Source organism: Triticum urartu, chromosome 1A, assembly GCF_056163025.1.
Source record: "Triticum urartu cultivar PI428250 chromosome 1A, HENAU_Tu73, whole genome shotgun sequence".
NCBI lineage: Eukaryota > Viridiplantae > Streptophyta > Magnoliopsida > Poales > Poaceae > Triticum > Triticum urartu.
The window spans coordinates 588,726,677-588,733,639 of NC_141873.1; positions in this window are offsets into that span (position 1 = coordinate 588,726,677).

Sequence of the window (6,963 nt, forward strand, 5' to 3'; positions counted from 1 at the left end):
CAAGTATATAATGTAGCAACAAGAAATAAAAAAAACTAGGATAAAAAAAATAGACCACAAACAGAGTAGACATCAGCTTAGATGTGACATAACTATATCACATCTAGATGTGTCTTAAACAGACCCTTCTACTTTAACTTCTCTGTTCAGTGTGGTTGTTAACTCCTAATCACGATGCATCTATGCAACCGAACACCAGGTAGAAAATGCTTTCACGATGCAGACAACCTAGGTAACCAATCGACATGCCAATATCGTATTATGGCTTATATCTCCTCAACCAGGCTATACTCAGTCTGACTCATTTTTTCCATGCAACCTCCACAAAATGGTTTGGGTAACCAAAAGCGCCCCAAGTTTCTTGTAGCGGGACCAGCTTTAATTCAGGTTGAGCAGGAACAGTCAGCCAGTCTGTCAGTTTAACTGAAATAATTCTAAATCCGTTTTGTGGTGTAACTTCATTTCATCAGTTAACTGAAAAACAGCTCCTCAGGCTTTGCACTCATCATCCGGATACGAGATGATGACCATCACATTCACTTTTTTTTTTGTTGCGTATTGTGCAATACCGCACAATCCGTGGCCATCTTACCCATTTGGTGTGCTCTTGTCATATTCACGACATGTAAAGCACTTGGATCCCCGAGTGTGGCTAATGTGCACCCGGGCTCAGCTGCACCCATGCTTAGAAAAAAATTCAAAACAAATACTAGAAAAATTCAAAAAATTTGGAATTTTTTTGTGGTGGTAGATAATTTGACGCTTGAGGTGCGCCCCAAAATTCAACTCATTTGAGCATCTGAGCAGCTCTCGGAAAAAAAGACAAAATCAGGGTCTGTAAAAATGTTTACTGTTCACGCACTGTTTTGACCCTGATTTGTCTTTTTTGCCGAGAGCTACTCAGATGTCCAAATAAGTTGAATTTTGGGGCGCACCGCACGCGTCAAATTATCTACCACCACAAAAAAATTTAGAATTTTTTGAATTTTTCTAGTATTTGTTTTGAATTTTTTGCTGAGAGGGAGCAGATGAGCCCGGGCACCGTTTTGAGTTTTCGTTGGATCCCCCCCTATTTATTCGTTCTACTCATTCAATTTTTTCAACATTTGAAAAAATCAAAAGAGCCGAATTGATTTTCCGAAAATGATATGCTTAGTTCTCTGGCCGGGGTCAGCAATATATATGTGGTCCAAGCGACCCCGCTGGACACGTTGACACTATACCCAGCCACCTCAGCCAGCGGCTGCATGGAGTGGCCTTGTGAGGAACAGCGACTTGAAGCTCGGCCGCTCATGGAAATGGGCAAATGGGATCTGGTGACTGGTGCGGTGGAACCTCGGGACGCCAATCACTCCACTCTACTCAAGCCAGGACACAGGAACAGATGAACGGTACCGTGCAGCTTCTTCTCTTGGTTTGAAACAGTTCCAAGTACTACTCCCTCCTTCTGTAAAGAAATATACTTTATAATGATCTAAATGCTCTTATATATATTTTTACGGAGGAAGTACAAAGAAAGGAGTGACCCAACCAACTCCCCATCAAGTCAGCTGGACCTGGACCTGGGTACAACCCTGCACGGCAATCAAAATGCAGTCAACCTGTATGCCATGCATGGCAATCAGGCGAATCATCATCAAGTGATGGTAATCTCTGACCATACTCTCCCCTAACATACAGTATCTACAATGGGACACATTGGCAAGAATCACGAGGAAAGAGGACACGGAGCTCCAGCCTATGTGGAAGTGGAAGCTGCGCGAAGGAGAGGACGACAGGCATGTACTACGTACGTACGTTCCATTAGGTGTTGCGCTCTGGCTGGGTGGTTCGTCTTCTTGGTTGGACCACTGACCACCGCCTACAAGTAGAGATGATAGAGAGAGAGGGATACGGACCTCGAAGAAGAGAGAGAAAGGCCACGTGGACAAGAACCCTGCCAAAACCATTGGTTCATTGGAACGAGGGACGCAAACATGTGCAGAGTTGAACAAGGTGCAGGGAGCGATGCCGGTGACGCGACAATGGTTGCAGTAGTCGGCTCTTCTCCGGCGTGTCTGCGGTATCGCTTTGGTTTGTTTGTTGCTGTGGAGTCAAAACTGCGGCGGCGGGCCCTGTGGTATACGATGACTGGCTGCAGGAGGCCCATTTCCGGATCTTCTGTGGCGCCACCCGTCCGTGGTTTTGTCCTTCAGAGTTCTTCATTGGAGTCGGAGCTGCGTTGTCTGCTGCCGCAGGTGGCTGAGTTTTTGACACAGATCTTCATGCAAGCTTCACGTGCCTGCTACAGTGTGGGTTGAGTCGACGATCGCCTACGTCAAAGTCGGAGTCGTTTGCTGAGAGTGTAGGGATGACCATGATGCCTCTAGGGGAGGAGTGATGACGATGACGCTTGCGTGCTGTCTTGCTGAGGCCCTCTTTGAAGTGGTGTGCGTGAGGTTTCTTATGGAAAGAATTCCTTATATAGCACTGTTTTAAATCTTGCTTCCCTATTTGACACTGAAAAAGTTTTACTTCCTTATCTAACACTGAATTTAAATTTTATGGCTTTACGACACTTTTATCATTTTTTTCATCCAACACTGTTAAATTACATGTAAAGACACTCTTGCCCCTCACATAATATGAACTCGCTCGCTCCCCCGATCCAACTCCACTCGTTCCCATCCTCCGCTGGCGCCCATCACACGCATACAACTAGTCAGCTATGTGAGCGCCGACATGGCTGCATCATGAAACTGGGCGGTCAACTATTTTTTATCAACACGGCTGCAAAACAAAATAAATGCAAAAGAAAATATTCAGATAACTATTTTAACATAGTACAGACGCAAACGCTCATACATATGCGCATACACTTATTTCTATGAACGCACGCACACACATCCTCATCTATGAGCATCTTTAAGAGACCGAGTCGGTATATCATCTTCAGATTTACGAAGTCACTGTAGACATCTCGTTATCGACAAAAACATCTCATCCACTGAAAGCGAAGACTTAAACTCTGATGTGCTAAGAATATCACTGTTCCTCTAACGATCCAACGACAGATTGGTCCGCCACACATGCACGTACCTGAGTCGTTGTACGTGTTTGCAATCGAACACGTGATCCTTGGCAAAGTCCAAGCCAAACGGATCCCTTGCATTTTTCCTAGCCAGCTAGTTGTGTACACATCCTTTGGTATACGTGTAGCTGGGCGCCACCGCCTCACGAATACGCGAATATGTATACAAACAGTAGTGTGGATATTTGACCATATACATGTATGCACGGATCTCTACTATATCACTAAGCTTCCTAAGGGTAAAATGCCTCACAATCAATTGAGGTGACCCAATTCCAAGTTGACCAATTCAACAATTTTTTAAAGCTCTATTCAATTCCTTTATACTATACACTATACACTATGCTTCATAATTTTTAAGTCCCCTCAATTCATTGAGGTCTTCAATTTAGAACTTGGTCACCTGATTTTGACCGGGTCAATAATTTCTCAAGGAGCTCTTCGATTTAATTATTTTAACTCATCATATTTCCTAATTTTAAAGCTTTTTTATTTGATTGAGATATTCAATTTTGAATTTGATTTATGATTTTGGTGTGGCCGATGATTTTTTAAATCAATCAACACCAACCGGCTAGAAAAACGTATCAACCCCGTGCACCCTTTTACCACCTAGAAAAAAGAAACAGCACCATGTGATGATACTATAGCACCAATATAGTGCATGTAGCCACTGACGCAGAAATGTTTTCACACAAATATGAGTTGATTAGCGCATAACATAGAATTACACCATAAAAGGCCCATCAAATAACCACATTATAAATTAATATAAAACAACTCCATCGCCTCCCCCATCCGCCAAACTAAATATTCCACCAGTTCCAAAATACAAGGGTTATTAGTTGATTAGAAAGTCAAATTTCTTTAACTTTGACCAAGTTTAGAGCCAAAAATATCGACACCCACAATATTAAGTCAAAAAATTATGGAAATTCATTTCGTTAGGAATCTAATAACAACAAATTGATATTACAAATTTTCATATATTTCTTTATAAATTTGATCAAACTTAAAGAGGTTGAACTTTTCAAAAAAGTAATACACCTTATACTTTAAACAAAATGAGTATATATTCTTCAACACTAACGATACAGCAAAGCGCGTCTAACCCTTCTAATTTAGATACATATGGTATGTGCCCAATGATACACAAATACACAAACATGTATGCCGTTGTTTGGATACGTATACATGTATGGCTGGCCGGCCGATACATGAGTATTTAGGTACATACATGTACACCAGCGGTCCGGCGTGGGTATTCGGCTACGTATTTCTAGACCTGGCCTTCAGCACAAGCAAGTACAAGAACGCAAAGATCCTTGTCATGCATGTACGTGCAAGATAGTAATTAGTATGTCAACTAGCGGACGCATGTAGAGCATGCAAGTAGGAGCACTTATATACTCCCTTTGTCCGAAAATACTTGTCCTACAAATGCAAAAAATAAATGTATCTATAATTAAATAAGTCTAGATACATCTATTTTTCAGACAAGTATTTACGAACGGAGGGAGTACTTCCATGACTAAAACACACACGCGAGGTGGACGTGCACTTGAAATTTATTCATATTTAAAAATAAGTTTTCTTGTTAAGCCACGTACAAAAGCACGTCCAACAGCGAGCTGCACATGTCTATTTTTCTTTCAATATTAGCGTCTACTATTAAAATTTTGATCACATACCACATAAAGGGCAAAAAGGTCTTTTCATATGTCACTTAGCACCGTTAAAGCTCAAAAAACGAAAGTATCAGAAAGGGCATAAAATTTAGACCTAGTGTTACATTGGGAAGAAAAATGTTTGCAATATCAAATAGAGGAACAAAATTGAAGATAGTGTTAAATAAAGAATTATCTCTTTCTTATGTGTGCTGCTCAGCAGTTGTGATGATTTTCGCCCGGTTCTCCATAATTAACTGGACAATCTAGTTTTCGCTCGGTTTTCCCTAATTAACTAAGCAACTCTTTTCTTCTTAATAAATGCAGTACAACTGCCATTTCGAAGAAAAAAGTTGCGCCGTGTCATGTCGGTGAACAAAATAGACAACACATTTAGGGCATCTCCAACGACCCGCCAATTTGCTCCGGCATCCAATCTACGGGCATGAATGTGGGAGCTGGTCATCCAATATAATTCTCTATATGTTCGTCAATAAAGGGCAATTTCAAATTCAAATGAAGTCCGATCCATAGCGTCCACCAGATCACCCCAACTACGTACGGGCCACATGCCCAATCATAACCAAAAAGGGGCAATTATGTTTAAAGTTTTTACATGCCCGATCACAAAAGAATATCAGTCTGGCAGTCTGTGCAAAAAATTATGCCCTGCAGGACTAATAATCTGAGCCTCCACGCTCACGCTCAAGGTGCCGTCGCCTCCGGGTATGAAGCTTCCGCTTCCTTCACCGCCGCTTCCTCCTCCTCCTTGTCCACCGCCTCCAACTCATCTTTCTGCCGCTGCAACATCTTGTAGCGGACGGCTTGCACGATCATCTTTGTGCGGCATCCAAAGACACCACATTCAATGACAACATCTTGCCATCCGCCGCATCGACTGCAATCTTCACCTTCTTTTGATTGAGCATCGCCTTCATCTCCTCGAGCATGACCTTCTTCTCTTCGATCATGGCCCTCTTCTCTTCCTGCGCAAGCTTCTTCTCAGTCGTATTGATAAAAAAATTGAACATCTCTACCTTCTTTTCTTCTTTAATGTCCGAGCGGTTGACTGTAGGGCAACGCATCAGAAAACAAAAAATTCCGACATAAGCACCAGCCCAGGACCACTATGAAGATGCATACCAGGTTTTTGACTTGATCGTTACCGACTTGTAGCACAATGGAAGTACAGTCGATGTAGATCGTCTGTGCAGATCCCTGCTGCTAGGATTTACAACCTCCAACCGCGAGGATGTTCTCCCTCGTCTGCCCCACTGACAGCCCTTCGGGAGGCGGTCTGACAGCCTCTCGGATGGTGTCACGGATAGCCCTTCGGGAGGACCCTCGAAACTCGGACGGTCACTCGGACAGCCATTCAGGAGGACCCTCGAATAACCCCTCGGGCAAAATATTGAACCTACGACCTCTCTACAGGGTTGCACACATACGATGTTAGCTATCCGGCAGGGCTTCGCCGTCCAGAACTAGTTCCCACTGGAACCCAGACAGCCTTTCGGCTCTACGAAACTATCTCGTGTGAGGGAGAGAAGAAGCCAGATCATGCATGGCATATTGTATGAGAGAAAGAGTGTGTGTGGAGAGATCCTCTCCACCTCTATTTATAGATAAAATCAAGGGGTAAAGTGACACTTGAAAATACCAAAAAACCCATTACACATGACCTTCTAATGTCTAATACGCAACCTTCTCCTTGTAGACGTTGTTGGGCCTCCAAGTGCAGAGGTTTGTATGACAGTAGCAAATTTCCCTCAAGTGGATGACCTAAGGTTTATCAATCCGTGGGAGGCGTAGGATGAAGATGGTCTCTCTCAAGCAACCCTGCTACCAAATAACAAAGAGTCTCTTGTGTCCCCAAAACACCCAATACAATGGTAAATTGTATAGGTGCACTAGTTCGGCGAAGAGATGGTAATACAAGTGCAATATGGATAGTAGATATAGGTTTTTATAATCTGAAAATATAAAAACAGCAAGGTAACTAATGATAAATGTGAGCGTAAACGGTATTGCAATGCTTCGAAACAAGGCCTAAGGTTCATACTTTCACTAGTGCAAGTTCTCTCAACAATAATAACATAATTGGATCATATAACTATCCCTCAACATGCAACAAAGAGTCACTCCAAAGTCACTAATATCGGAGAACAAGCGAGGAGATTATTGTAGGGTAGGAAACCACCTCAAAGTTATCCTTTCTGATCAATC